The sequence below is a fragment of the Oculina patagonica genome, chromosome 3 (assembly GCF_052425735.1).
Source record: "Oculina patagonica isolate OP01 chromosome 3, crgOcupat, whole genome shotgun sequence".
NCBI classification, from domain to species: Eukaryota; Metazoa; Cnidaria; class Anthozoa; order Scleractinia; family Oculinidae; genus Oculina; species Oculina patagonica.
This window is the reverse complement of record NC_135760.1, coordinates 16,402,329-16,418,053: the sequence shown is the minus strand read 5'-3', so window position 1 is coordinate 16,418,053 and position 15,725 is coordinate 16,402,329. Positions and strand designations below refer to the sequence as shown.

At 37.1% G+C, this 15,725-nt stretch overlaps 1 protein-coding gene across 2 annotated transcripts in view; it reads left to right on the top strand.

Moving 5' to 3' along the window:
• The first annotated feature begins 5,324 nt into the window (after nt 1–5,324).
• The window catches only part of LOC144646965 (ectin-like), a 37,613-nt gene continuing 27,212 nt past the window's right edge, over nt 5,325–15,725 (top strand). The window contains exon 1 of one of the 2 annotated variants that reach the window (XM_078506686.1): nt 5,325–5,480. The gene's annotated coding sequence lies outside the window, so the exon portion shown is untranslated. The remainder of the gene's footprint in view (nt 5,481–15,725) is intronic. The other variant, XM_078506687.1, reaches the window with a different exon arrangement.

The following is a 15,725-nucleotide window of genomic DNA, read 5'->3' as shown; positions in this document are numbered from 1 at the left end:
CAATTGGTCGTCAAGTCGTTTGTCACAAAGAGTAGAATGTTTGTACAGCATGTTTTGGAATTATTTTAGATTTGGTTAGTAAGACGCTTCTGAAGACCTGAGCAAAACATTGGGAATGTACAGTATTAATAGGAACTTGAATGGAATTTTTCACAAGTTGGATAAAGGTATCAACTGAAAAAAATGGAATTCAAAATGAGAACTTGGATTTTGTTGTAATTAAATTTTATCGCGGATTGGATGCATAATATCACGGCTTTGAAAGTCTTCAAATAATTAGAAAGGTTCCTTTCTTCCTTTTGATCTTATTGTTATTTTCATGTATTGATTATTCGAAAGTGGTTTTCGTTGATACGAAAAAAAAAACGGGTTTTCACTGAATTGCTTGAAGTATTTTTAGACGTGATAATATTGGCTTAATCAAATTACATTGTGCACGAAATATTTGTTATTCTTTTGTCTTGAAACTTTGAGGAAATTGAAATTTTTGTTTGACAGTAGTGTATGAAAGGCATTTTATAGAACTGAATAAAAAATAAGAAACATTGATAAAGGTTATTTCAAAGATTTATTTTGCCTGATTTTGAAGGGTTTCAGGAGTTTTAAAGAGTGCTGGTAAACGGCTGTATGTTGTTTGTGATTACGTATCTTATTTAGTTTCGAACGCTCTAATTTTTGAAAGGTTAAAACAGGTTAAAACCGGGCGGTTTCAGGAGTTTTTTGGGTAGAAAGGTACGGTGGTGGTCAAAAAAAAAAATGTTTAGAAAGGAATGACTGTAGTAGCACGTAAGTCGGAGGTTTGCGTGAGTCACGGGGTATAGTATGCGTGAGCTGGATTTCCGGCGTCATAACGGCATGTTTTGTTTACTGAAAGATACACTCGACGTTTAGTTAGCTTAGTCGGCTTGGGAAACTATTTTAAAAATGAATGTTGTAATAGTTAATTAATAGTAATCTAGAATTAACCCACTCTCGATTGGAGTCTGTTCTGGATTCGCGCTACCTTTTCGCCGCGAAGGAATTTTGTAAAATTTCGCTAGTGGAAAGAGGTACTGTAAGAACAGTATCAATAACTCAAAAGGAGGAACTTCTTTGTAGCTCTGAATTAAGACGTATGATAAAATTTTAGAATAAGAAACTTTCGATATATGGTTTTCATATTGTTTTTGTCAATTTCCTTTTGTGGCAGATTTTTTGAGAATCAGCTTTTCTTTCGTGTGATGACAGACACAGGACAGAACGAGAGGTGGATGAGAAAGATGCCGAAGATGAATAGGCACCGAAAAACGACAAGAACCGTCAAGGACTTATCTTTAGAGGGCGGGGAGTTTTGGCATACTGTATTTTGAGGACTGGACTGGACTAGTAAAACGCGGACTAGTAAAACGCGGACTTGTAAAACGCGGACTAGTATAACGCGGACTAGTAAAACGCGGACTTGTAAAAGGCGGACAAGTAAAACGCGGACTAGTAAAACGCGGACTTGTAAAACGAGGACTAGTAAAACGCGGACTTGTAAAACGCGGACTTGTAAAACGAGGGCTTGTTAAGCACGGACTTGTAGAACGCGGACTTGTAAAACAAGCGCTTGTAAATCGGATAAAACTAAACGGTTTAGAGAGCGAAACAATTTGTGTTTGAAGCTCTTGTGTGTTTCTTCGACGGCATATTTCTAGCTTTTTTGAGCACTCTATGGTCTGTTTTAGCGTGGAGATGTTTTTGCAGTATAGCACATGTTCGTTCTGCAAACCCCTACTAAAACAACGGGATTGATGCTATGAGTTGTGTGCATATGTTTCTTTCTTTCCACTACTTGACGTCTGTTGAGTGCAGTCGTTTGTATTGCTCGCACGAGGTAGAACGGGGCCCGTCCAGAAATCAACAGTCAATCGTAAATAAAGGTGACGGGCCTACACGACTCCTACGTTCGTAACATTAGAATATTTGCCGTTAAATGTTTAAATTCGGTCTTTCGACCTTATTTGCTTCTGACTTCTTTCTGAGGGTACTGTTTTAATTTGGGGGCAGTATGTGGTAAATAAAGGTGACGGGCCTACACGACTCCTACGTTCCTGACATTAGAACATTTGCCGTTATATGTTCAACTTCGGTCTTTCGACCTTATTCAGTGCTTCTGACTTCTTTCTGAGGTTACTGTTTTTTTGAGACATTATGTATTGAAGAGAGCCGTAAGATGATTGTGGCCAAGGAATTCGAAGTGTCTAGAGGCGTTTTACAAGTCCGCGTTTTACTAGTCCGCGTTTTACTTGTCCAGTCCAGTCTACAAGTTAAAGACACATCAAGACCACCCCACTGTGAATTGCCATAGCACAGACAAAATTATAGTCAATATCTTATGTGTTTTTAAGAGAATTACATAAGAACCAAGGCATGTCTTGTCTTGCCTTACATTGACATGCAATAATTTGGAAATACTAAGCTCGTAACAGTTTAAGACAGAATCCATCAGGAATTTGAGTAACATTAATTTTAGTTACGCAAAAATTGAGCACCAGAATAATTTAAATCCTTGTGTTCTTTCATACCTTGTTAAAGGCTTGACATGTGATAACACCAACATAACACCAACAACAGTTCTTTATCAGTGGGGATTGAAGAAAAAAATGGAAACATCATCACACAGTTGACCCCCATGCAAAAACACTCCAGGATGTCACGGGGCTGTTTGGTGTCCGTCTGCCAATTTCTAACTTCAAATTCCAATGTTAAATTCACATTAAATTTTCAATATTTCTTAGTTGTCTAAATTTTACTAATTCTTTTAAAAAAACTATCACCTGCCAAACATCCCCAAAAATCACTCAAAAAATTACAAAATACCGCAATACATAGATACATGGGATGAGTGAAGTTTCCTTGGATTCCTTGAAACACCAACAAGATATTTCCGTTTAAGGTGGCTGATAATGGGTTTCAGTATTTCACAGTCCTTATACTTTGGTTCAGGACTAAAAGCCTTCATCAATTGCTATTACAGTAATGGTATGAAACAAATGTTCAATCATTCATCAACAAGTTGTGATCATTTTCTTGACAATAGTAGTTCCCCGGTAAACGGTTGTAGTACTGTCCCATCAAAGTGCAATGCCTGGAAAATACCGAAAAGCACACGACCTTCAGGTGAAACCGCACCTTACAGTATTACCAATACACTGCACTTTGCTAAGTCTTAAAACTTTACATTGTCTAGTCGTCTACTTCAATCGTTTATTTGTATTGTGTGAGATACATTTATAAATTGAAACCATCATGTCATTAAGTAATAATGCAATCTCGACATCCCTTGCTCATGCAAGCCCTGTGACTTACACAAACACAGTCGGACTGAGTGCTACTTAAGTAACTGCTTCGTGGTTTCTGCTGTACTGAACCCTGCCTTTCCGAAAGGCAGGGTTCAGGCAAAGCGCCCGATTTTAAGCTTCTCAAGCTTCTCAATGTTCTTGTTGATTGTAAATCATTTTACGGCAACAATGAATAAAATTCAACCTTTTGTTTTTGATGATAGCTGACCACAATTTTGTTTTGTCCAACCAAGATGGTGTCTTAGTAGGACATATGTCCTTTCAAAAGAAAAGAAACAAAACTATTAAATAAGAAAAAATGAATGTCCGCGAGAGAATTAAATTTTCGCTTTCTCGTAAACGAGTCTGGTGACCTAATTTTTTCTCATATTTTGGGTGTAGCGATCAAATTCTTTCTGTAACTGATGAAAGCAGATCAATTCCTATGTTTGAAAAATAAATTATCGCTAAAAACGTGTACTTTGGCAGTACTCGCAGAGGAATTATAAAAGAATTATATGTAATATACAAGGTCTTCCTGCTCCTAAACGAATCTGGTGACCCCCCTTTTTTATTTCAAAATTTAAGTTCCCTCAAAGTAATAAACCAGTAGGCGAAGTTTGGTTAAAAATCTGTGTTCAGTTCTATTTCAGGGCAATGACCTTAATAGCTAAGTGCAGCTCGCAAAGTAAATGATTTATAAGTAAAAAGAACCAAGTAAAAGTTTGCCTAAGAGTAAATAAAAAATAAATAAAACGAAATAGAAATGTACCGAATGAATAGACGCGAGTAAACCGTCTTATGAACATGCACTGACTTTTGAAAGTTTTATTTAATCGGCTCTTTAGTGTAGTTTAGTAACGGATATGTTAGCAAATTGTTTGTTTGTTTTTGTTCTCGCCTCTTAAGAGTAGCTTAGTAATGATAAGTAGGCAAGATGATTGATTGTTTTTGTTTTATTCGCGTAGTTATACATAACTCGCCCAGGAAGGCCTACACTCTTAACAGCGGTCCATTGTTTAAAAAAAAAAGACAAGCAGAAATTCTACGAGAGTGTGGCGTACTCTGGCTTTGACGATCCCGACTTGAAAAAACAAACAATTCTCCAACTTATTAGTCGCACTCGCGAAGAAAAAAGCAATAAAAATAATCGATGTTTGCCTAAGGCTAAGTAAAAACTAAACAAAACGAAAGAGGGCCAGAATGACGAATGAATTAATGTGGATGAGATCATTACATACAGTGGCAGTCCCGTGAAGTCAAATTCTCCGGCAGCTATAATTATTCAGTCAGTGTGGTGTATATATTATGTTATTCACAAAATTTTGTAACTTTGTCTATATTATAGTTGCCTCGTAGGGTAGATTTCCTGAGGTGTTTTTTCCTCCGCGCAATTTACATATAAATAGCGTTTAAAAAGTATAACGAAACAAATACTTCACCTGGCCTTTAATCTTGACGATGCCGAGCTATCATATAGCAAAGCTGAGTTGCCAGAATAATAATAAAAAAAAATAAAAGTGACATACGTTTACTGAAAGCAAATGAAAAACATGACAAAGAAAGAAAATTAGAGGAAAGCCGAATGAATAAATGATTAAATCATTTTTTCAACAAAAGCCTCTCTTGATTTTTCCAACGGTTGTCCTAGGTATTTTGATTTTTCTGAACTTAGCCTTAAAGGTTGTTGCGTAGGCCACTTGATATTAATCAGACCGCACTTTTTTAGGTTTTTAATTTCATTTTAAAAAAATTTGCTTGTTAAGCTGATGCAGTTGAGTAAAGTAATTAACAGGCAGCAAAAGTCTGCCTAAGGCTAAGTGGAAATAAATTAAACGAAACGAGAGAAAGTTATGCTTAAACATGCAATTTAAATCATTGGAAGATCGCAACTTGGCTTTGACTATTAATTAACGCAGTCCGTTCTTCTTTGAAAATGTTCTTAAAAAAACTTCAACAGTTCCGTGCTTTCGTTTTAAAATTTAGCAACCTGTCAAAGTGACAAATGAATGTCTTTTGAACAGCGCAAATTTAAACTAGTCCGTTACGTTAGTAACGGATATATATGTGAGGCGTTTCTTCAGCCAAATCAACATCTATTAATAGTGAGTTTCGTAGAGCAGAGTAGAGAAAGGACCTCGCTAAAACGCTTGAAACCTTCAAGAAAACATTTCGCAGGTAAGATTTCCTTAAATTTTCACGTAGTGCAGGATCACAGTGATTTTGCCAAGAAATATGTTACGAAATAGCTGACGCTACTAGCCACTCCTTCAATACTGCGTTGTAAATATTTGCAAATGCAGGACACTGTGTTTGTGACGAAAGACATTCGTAAAGTAAACACTTTTTCTTCAAAGGCAAACAATGTTTTTGCAAAGCTAAAGCAAGTAAATAAAAGGAACCATGCTAACGTTTCCCCGCTAAGAGGAAATGAAAAGTAAACACGAATTCGAACATTCTACCCGAATAAATCATTTTTGCGGAATTCCTTTAATCGCCTTGTAGTGTTGCGTGTTCCTCTTGTTTTCGTTTTTAGGTTCAATTGGCTTTAATGCAATATGGTTTGACATATTTGTACTGTTTTTTTTTTGAAATTTCTGAAAGGCCAATGTTAGAAATTAAATAAAAGAAGAGTAGTACGTAATGACAGAATTAGTAGAGGGAGACCTCTACTAACTCTGGTAATGACTGTGTATGAATTTTTTATATATACACGGGTTTTGAAGATTAACAAACGAAGATAGAGTCCCAGCTGGAGAACAACATTTTAGTTCGCAAACTATTTAGTTATTTGTGAATATCACAACGAAATATTTAAGTGCACGCGTCACTTTAAGTGAGCGGAAAATCAATAAACAAATAGTATCAGAAAGCAATTGCGAATGAATAAATACGTGAGCTTGAGGTTATTTCGCAATTAAAATGCACGATCGGTCAGACTGGAATATGAAAAGTGCGAATCGTGTATTTTTTTTGACTGACACAGTAAAGTAAAATAATTAAAAAGCCAACATGACCTTCCCAAGGCTAAGTAGGAATAATCAAAACGAAAGAAAGTTATGCTGAATCAATAAACATGGGATTAAAGTCATTAATTTAGGTGACGATCGCAACTTTGATCACGCACTCCGTCTTTCTTTTTAAAGGGAGAGTTATAAACATGTTTGGTAACTTGAAAGTACAGTGAAGGTACTTTAACGCTTCCTTCAAGGATTCAACCTTTTATCTTTAAAAGTTACTCTCCCGAAAGCTGCAATTTGTATTTAAGCTCAAGGTAATTAGAAGAATACATTAAAATTCTGCGCCACATTATATTAACAAAATATAACAGGCATGTTAAAATGACAATCGCTTTTTAAACAAGTCCGTTAGATCAACATATCAATGAGCATTTAGTGCACTAGAGTGTGTTCTCAGAGAGAAGGGCAGAGAAAGGATCTCACAGAAACATTTGAAACCTCCGAGGAACCGTTTCGCAGGTAAGATTAATTTTAATTTTCACAGTTCTGGCACGGAAAACGTTGTGCACAACTGAGTCTGATCATGTATCGTTTATTTCTCTCAACACCGCGTTATAAATAATTGCAAATAGGGAACACTTACTTGAGAAGGAAGCACCGTTCATAATTAAGATAGCAAACATTGGGAAAGACGAAGGTCATTTTCTTAAGCCATTTGTTACAAATTTTGATTAAGAGTTCGTGCGCTTTCGAAAATCGATGACCTTGTTATTCTATTTTTATTGCGTTCTAACAAGATTATGAAATACGTGAGCCAGATATTGTTTTGTGTAACCTCACAACACAGACGTTTATACTTTGCGTTATTGACGCCCCAGTCAAGAATTGGTTATGTTTTTCTTTGAAGGGAAAGCAGAGTTACATGCGGTTCGGCTTTCTGAAAAAAATCAAAATAATAGCTTGCTCAGGTAAAGAAAATACGAAAGAGGTGGTACTGAAGCAGATAGCAACAATGGGTGCTTAGGAAACGAAGCCTACGCCAAAAAAATGAAGGGAAAAAGTGTGAGTTCAGCAATAACGAAGTTACTGAAGGCGCACTCTAATCGGCTACAATGCTAGTCATTGTATCGTCATTGATTATAATTTCACTTAATCACACGCACATAACGCGTGACAAACGATAATTTCCTAATTATTGTATTACTGATCAATTGACACAGACACAACTGTGATAAGACATCAACTGAAGGCCATCGGGTAAATATTCTTTGTATTTCCTTTTGTGATGTGAAGACTATAAATAGACAGTTATGTCTTACTTTACAGATTTCGAACTACAGACTACAGACCACAGACCACATACTACCTACTACTAAATGGAATAAAGTTTGAAACTGATAGCCTATTATGTTGTATATTGGTACACACCGATACAGTCATTATAATTCTGTACGTGATGAATAGAAATTATTTCGTGCAAAACAGCTGCGTGAAAATAAAATGTATTCAATGTTTGCACAGCTTAGCGTTTCTGTATTTTTTAACACCCACTTGTATGGCCGTTGAAGCTTTATCGAAGCACTGTTGCTCCTTGTATTTTTCGTCGTTATGTAATCAGAGCTTCTCTGAAACACCATTTAAAGAAAAAACTCTGAAATTTTAACTTGAAAAAGAAAGTGCCAAGTCCAGATCTTTTGTGCTCAACGTTCTAAAGACAAACCGCCTAATAAAAATGCTACTGACTAATGTCTTGCTGAAAATCGTCGCATTCTATGAAGTTTACCTTTTATCGCATATTGAAGGAAATCCTTACCAGGTGGAATTTCATATCTGTTACAGAGGCTGTGTTATTAAATTTTTTTTCATACAACCGTTAGCAGAAACAGCAATCAATCTGTCTTCTCAAACAGTTTGGTTGTTTTCACATATTGGATTCGCGCGTCCCCATTAAGCAGCCGCTTCACAGATAACAAGGCCTTATCTGGTAGGTTAAAGAAGCTATGTCACGGGATTTTGCAGATTTTTGGTCTAAACTGTTCTGAAATTAGTGGTAGTTAACCCATAAAAAACATTGTCTCTGAACATGCAAAGGAATATGTAACGTAATTTTGCGGATAGAAATCAAGGTACAGCTATATCGATTTTCTGAGACGCGCGGAAACAACTTGAGAAATTAAGCATTAATTTTTCAAGTTGCAATCCATTTCCATCCGAGCCATCCTTAGCCAAAGATGCTCGTTAACAGATTCAGGTTCTAATAAAGCAATTTTGAATAAAAATGGACTATTAATTCTAGGTTCCTTGCGACACGTATATATATTATGGCTGTTCAAAAATCTCGTAAAATCCGTGACAAAGCCCCTAATACAGCTGAGAGCCCTTCCCAGGGGCTTCAGGAAACAGAGGAACATGGCCATAAAATAATTGGGAACAAGCTAGGGAACAAAAGAAAATACGTTGAAACACGGGAACAAAAGCTGTGTTTCTCTTATTTTAGGGAAGAGGGATCATAAAATAATCGACAAAATACTTTTAGGGAACAAGGTAACACAAGCGATCTTTTGGTAGGAACAAGGAAGAGGAGAGAGCTGACGCCTCTCCTGGTGAATATAAAACGCAAACTGATATTTTAGTCGTTTTACGAGAGAGTAGCTATCAGAGACATTACGGTATGCCGTATTCTCTGGATTAAACGCCCCGGTGTTTATTTCAAACTTGGCCTGGTGGAGCCGGCGTTTATTTGACTCCTGAAAGTTTATTCAAGCCTCATGTTTATTACCAAGGGTTTACATTCATTATTTTTGACAGCCATATGTATTGCCATTTTTCCTCAAGCATTCTACACCACGAATAAATGCTTGAGGGTCTTATTTACAACTCCAACTTGACGACCAGGCAATTAATTGAGATAATACAGTAAACGTAAAATTTAAATACACCTGAGGAATGAAAACACGATCAAAAGAAACATCTGGAGAATTCATTCAGACAACTGGTGTAGCTTTATAAAAAAGACATATACATTTTTGTAAATAATAAAGATGGTAAATTTTAAGCTCGGTGATAAATAATGAAGATGAATTTTTCAACAATGACACGAGCATGGGACAAAGAAAAAATTCTGAGTCCCCGACGGGAATCGAACTCATGGCCTTCCAGATACCGGTTGGGCGCTTTGACCAACTGAGCTACGAGAGACTCGTGGTGAGCTGGGCCATTTGCTAGGTTGATATGTAACACGCGTCCTGCATACTGCTGGGATCAGCAATGTCGAAATAATCTAGTGTGTTGTAAATAATAAAGATTGTAAATTTTAAGCTCGGTGATAAATAATGAAGATGAATTTTTCAACAATGACACGAGCATGGGACAAAGAAAAACTTCTGAGTCCCCGACGGGAATCGAACTCATGGCCTCCCAGATACCGGTTGGGCGCTCGAACCAACTGAGCTACGAGAGACTCGTGGTGAGCTGGGCCATTTACTAGGTTGATATGTAACACGCGTCCTGCATACTGCTAGGATCAGCAATGTCGAAATAATATAGTGTGTTGTAAATAATAAAGATTGTAAATTTTAAGCTCGGTGATAAATAATGAAGATGAATTTTTCAACAATGACACGAGCATGGGACAAAGAAAAACTTCTGAGTCCCCGACGGGAATCGAACTCATGGCCTCCCAGATACCGGTTGGGCGCTCGAACCAACTGAGCTACGAGAGACTCGTGATGAGCTGGGCCATTTACTAGGTTGATATGTAACACGCGTCCTGCATACTGCTAGGATCAGCAATGTCGAAATAATATAGTGTGTTGTAAATAATAAAGATGGTAAATTTTAAGCTCGGTGATAAATAACGAAGATGAATTTTTCAACAATGACACGAGCATAGGACAAAGAAAAACTTCTGAGTCTCCGACGGGAATCGAACTCATGGCCTCCCAGATACCGGTTGGGCGCTCGAACCAACTGAGCTACGAGAGACTCGTGGTGAGCTGGGCCATTTACTAGGTTGATATGTAACACGCGTCCTGCATACTGCTAGGATCAGCAATGTCGAAATAATCTAGTGTGTTGTAAATAATAAAGATGGTAAATTTTAAGCTCGGTGATAAATAACGAAGATGAATTTTTCAACAATGACACGAGCATAGGACAAAGAAAAACTTCTGAGTCCCCGACGGGAATCGAACTCATGGCCTCCCAGATACCGGTTGGGCGCTCTAACCAACTGAGCTGCAAGAGACTCGTGGTGAGCTGGGCCATTTGCTAGGTTGATATGTGACACGCGTCCTGCATACTGCTGGGATCAGCAATGTCGAAATAATCTAGTGTGTTGTAAATAATAAAGATTGTAAATTTTAAGCTCGGTGATAAATAATGAAGATGAATTTTTCAACAATGACACGAGCATGGGACAAAGAAAAAATTCTGAGTCCCCGACGGGAATCGAACCTATGGCCTCCCAGATATCCGTTGGGCGCTCTAACCAGGTGAGCTACGAGAGACTCGTGGTGAGCTGGGCCATTTACTAGGTTGATATGTGACACGCGTCCTGCGTTTGTACATTTTTCCCCACGCTCGTGTCATGTTAAACAATTTCTTCACTATTTATCACCGAGCTTAAAATTTTCCATCTTTATTATTTACAACACACTAGATTATTTCGACATTGCTGATCCTAGCAGTATGTAGGACGCGTGTCACATACCAACCTAGTAAATGGCCCAGCTCACCACGAGTCTCTCGTAGCTCAGTTGGTTAGAGCGCCCAACCGGTATCTGGGAGGCCATGGGTTCGATTCCCGTCGGGGACTCAGAATTTTTTCTTTGTCCCACGCTCGTGTCATGTTGAACAATTTCTTCACTATTTATCACCGAGCTTGAAATTTTCCATCTTTATTATTTACAACACACTTGATGATTTCGACATTGCCGATCCTAGCAGTATGCAGGACGCGTGTCACATATCAACCTAGTAAATGGCCCAGCTCACCACGAGTCTCTCGTAGCTCAGTTGGTTAGAGCGCCCAACCGGTATCTGGGAGGCTATGGGTTCGATTCCCGTCGGGGACTCAGAATTTTTTCTTTGTCCCATGCTCGTGTCATTGTTGAAAAATTCATCTTCATTATATACATGCCAAAAAAGCATAGCAAGCTATGTCATTTAGTAAAGATTTTTGTGGCAACGTCTTCAGAAAGGTATGTTCAAGTGTAAGTCTCACTTTAGAAGCATGGGTGATTCTTTGGAAGAAAACGTTTATTTTCAATATCAATACCAGTAAATACAATATATCTAGGTTATTGACCTCGCAAGAGGTTATTAGTTTTATTTGCTTGTCACGCTAACCGAAACGAAGTCGAGGCCCATAAAAACTCTAAAATTATCTTTTTCAAGCTTAAAAATTGTCTTAAAAATATAGAAAAGGGGGCGGACTAAAGGTTGGCTTTTTCTTGCTTAAATAAGAGGGAAAGGCCGTAAAACGTTTCTGCCCTTCGGGCCTTTGGCAACCCTTGATCCCCCACTACATTATATTTATTACATTTCACCAAGGTGGAACACTGAGTTAACAGCAAATTTACCTGCTTTGCAATGTATAATAAATAAATAATTACACAAACAAGATATAAAATAAATATAATTAAATAATTAAATAAATAAGTAAATAAGTACCATTAAATAATTCTACGGCTTGAATATTACACCTTTCAGTCTAAAACTTGGCATGAAGTATCTCTGTTTGACTCTTTATAACCCTACATTTTTGTTTTTGATGAAAATCTTTCAAGAGCCAAGAAATTTTCAATTCTGTGCAACGTGCCCATATATTGCTCTGTAAATAATTAAATAAGTACAATTAAATAATTCTACGGCTTGAATATTACACCTTTCAGTCTAAAATTTGGCATGAAGTATCTCTGGAAGACTCTTTATAATCCTACGTTTTTGTTTTGGATGAAAACCTTTCAAGAGTCGAGAAATGTGCAATTCTGTGCAATGCGCCCATACCTTGCTCTGTATAATTATGTAAAACAATTCTGCGATTAAATAATTCTACCACTCGAATATTACACCTTTCAGTCTAAAATTTGGCATTTATTATCTCTGTATGACTCTTAAAAATCCTACATTTTTGATTTTGGTGTGGATCTTCAAAGAGTCGAGAAATTAGCTATTCTGTGCAACGCGCTCACACATTGCTCTGTAATAGCCCTTATGCATGATTACGTCAACCTGGCTAGTTTCACCACCAAGCTTCGCTTTCAAAGTGCAAACTTGTAAATATTATCATGAACGAATTTCCAAAGCAGCAAAGTTGAAAAGAATACCCACGTGAAACTGCATGAAGGTGGCGAAAGGTTACGAATAATTTGCGTAAACGAGGCTTGGTGGTAAATTTTGAGCATATGACGTTATCATGCATAAGGCCTATTGCATATATACAAATCATTCGCTCTCCTTCAATATTAACGCTACAGATCAGAAATTTGGTGGACATTATCTCTGTATGACTGGCTAAAATAGAGCCATGGTTTGTTTTGTTTACTCATAGCTAGTAATAGCCGAGCAATTAACTACTTTGTAAAGCGCGTCCAAATATAATATTTAAATAATCAAAACAAAATTCCCTGTACCGTACAATGTTGCAATGTCTCAGTTGGTAGAGAGCAGTTCTACAGTAGTTCTGCTGTATGCCCCCGGCCGTTGGTTCGAATCAGGACGGAAGAATTTTTTACTTTTTTCATTACGAGTAAAAGTCTCGCTTGCTTTTTTTCGATTTTTGGGCGAAATAAAATCATTTTTAATTATCTCGAGCGCGTGCGAGCAAATTAAACGTCTTCCTTATTATATTTATTTTCTTAAAAACTTGCTCGCCTTTATTTTAATTGGCAAAATTCGAGTTTATTAATCTTGAGTGTGCGTGGGCACGACTCACATCAGTTAAATTGTTTATTATTAGTGCACGTGTGACCAAAAGTCCCGCTTACTTTAATTGTTTACATTGAGTTGTTTGGTTTAAGGTAGTAAGCGAGCGAAATTCTCGTTGAAATATCTTTATCTTAATTGTGCTGGACAAAGTCCCATCTAATATCTTAAGTGTGTGCGTCCAGCAAAAATTGTACACAATTCAATTCCTTTTGTAACGAGAAGGACGCCCTTTGCGGTCCTCAGTGATAAAGGAACTACGTTGTTTGATATATAAGTGGTGTAGGGCCAATATCGTGCATGTTTAGACTGTTAAAGACTATTGTACCTTTCAAAATATGAAACCTCTTTTTAACGGACAATCCCGTGATCACGGGATGATAGTTTGTGTATGTAATGCAATTTCCTGTTTGTAGTTACAAAAACAACAACGATTATTCATCTTAGACGTTTTCGGAATTGTGCTTAATGTCAATTTTTACATGCAGAATTGCGTTGAAGATCATTTTGTTTGAAAACAGCTGTGAGACAGTGTGTCTCAATGCTACATATAAAACAATTTAGATCAGGAGCCATAATCGGGGACGGAGACCGTAAGCGCGTGCCATTTCAATATTGGGGGGTGTCCCCATGATATGGAACAATTGTGCTATTTTTAGCACAAATTGCGCCATCGCGTGTGGTACGCGCGCGTACTGCTGCGAGGATTTTTGCGTGGACGTCGCGCGGAGAAAAACAAACAAAATGGCGTCCAAAATTACCACTTCAAGTAAAGCAGATATTGGATTTTTTTCATCTGTTTCTACTCCTCAGTTACATCCAGCCTTCCTTGAGCACTTCCTTGAAAGTGATTATGAAAGTGAGGGTGATTCAAGTGGTTCGGTTGTCTGCAGTAGCATTTTTACCGACAAATTCAGTCGTGAACAGCGTCAGAAAACGCGTCGGAGATGTCGTACGAGGAGGCGCAAGACAATTTACACTTACTCGTTTTAGAGCGCAGCGACAAGGAGAAGCAAAGCATAAAGATCGTCAGGGACAAACAGAGACCATATTTTTGCCGAAATACGGCGTATACATCATGCCGTTCTTTCTTCGATGCTTTAATATGTTGTACAGCAGTCTTGCAAGTTTATAGCTAGCTAGGACTTTGATACTGAGTAAATGGAATAGTTTAGGAATATCTTAACATGTTTCTTAAATATTTTACCCCATTCAAGTTCCTTATCTGACTGATGCTGCTCCGAAATATTTCTTTAAGTCTCCTGTATTTTAATTTTCAATGCAGCAATAACTTTTCATATGGACATGTACTTACTTTGTTAGATAACATGGAATAATTAAAAACAATTTCTTAAAAGCTGCAGTATATTTTGGCGGTTTTTGAAAGCAGGGAGCATTCAACCATTGCTATTAATGTAAAAAAAAAAATCTTTTTTACTCAGGGGTGACAAATTTAAAGGTTAAATTGCAATCAGTGAGCCAAAAAGATAATAATGAAGTCACAGGAGAAAATAATAAAAAAAACTTTCCTTACTCTCAGGGAAAACTGTGTATTCAAAATTCAAAATTGCACATTAACAGTATCAAATTTCTTGGACTACAGAAATTAAGTGCAGTCTGGTTATGCAACTATTACAACTATTATGGTTGTTAAACTGGAATTCAACTTTCCACTACCATTTAATTAGCCTTGTGTTTTATTTTGGGTATTGATCAGGCCTCTTTGTTAAATTTCCTGCTTGTAGGGATAGGACTGATAATCATAACAAAACAAAAGTAAAACAAAGAAAAAAAACAAGCACTAAGGGTCAGGTCAAACTAACCTGTAGTTAGAAGCACTAAAAGATGAGCATCTGTTATATTATTGACATTATTACTAAATATATACATATAAAAAGCATCATATTAAGCATCATGAAAAACAAAACTAACTCTATTTCATATGTTAAATGAAATGAAGGCAAAGTGCTTATATTCCATTCAAAAGAGGAATATATATATACAAAGTGAAGCTCAGATTCGTCACACTTAACTGACTCAGTTCCTAATGCCACTCAAACAGTGTTGTTATGGCTATTCTACCTGAAAGAATATACAAGCTAAAAAGTTTGAAGTTTTATAACCCTTTCACCTTTCACTTTTACTTTGTTTTGGTTAAACAACAAAAACTGGATTCTTCCTTTTTTATTAGGAGCAGATTCAGAATTTGTCCTAATTGGAAGGGAGGAAACTACAGAAATTGCAAACCAAAAATAAAGAAATCAGTATAGCCATACAATTAGGGAGAAGTGACAAAAAACTTACAAATCACTCCTAAGATCTAATTTGTGACAAAACTAGACATAGTTCAAAAGATTCATCAAATGGTAAGATTCAGTACATATCACAGAGCTTCGACAGAGGTTACCAATGAGATAGATGACCATAGGCGTACGGGCACCTTCGGTCCTGGGGGGGCGGAGACCTTTTTGCCCGAAAAAAATGGCATGGGTTGAAAGCCGAATAAGGGACGGACCATTATTTTCTTGGAGGGGGG